The sequence below is a fragment of the Eimeria mitis genome, genomic scaffold (genome assembly GCF_000499745.2).
Source record: "Eimeria mitis Houghton genomic scaffold, Emh_scaff3907, whole genome shotgun sequence".
In the NCBI taxonomy this organism is placed as follows: domain Eukaryota; phylum Apicomplexa; class Conoidasida; order Eucoccidiorida; family Eimeriidae; genus Eimeria; species Eimeria mitis.
The window spans coordinates 4,493-4,786 of NW_013572242.1; positions in this window are offsets into that span (position 1 = coordinate 4,493).

The window sequence follows — 294 nt, forward strand, 5'->3', positions numbered from 1 at the left end:
CTGATGGTGGAGATAAGAAGAAGGGCCTGTGCAGCAGCTGCTGCAGCCACGGGGGGGCAGAGGGGCTGCGGCTGCTGCTGCGAGCAGCAGCAAACGAAGCCGAAGATGATTACTACAGCAGAGAGAGAAAAGTAGACAATATCTGTGTAAGAAACCCTAAACCCTAAACCCTAAACCCTAAACCCTAAACCCTAAACCCTTTGATTCAAACACATACACACAAACCTTGCTGCTGCTCAAGCCCAAGGCAGCAGAATCTATTGCTGCAGCGAAAGGTTAAATGATGAAAAGAAC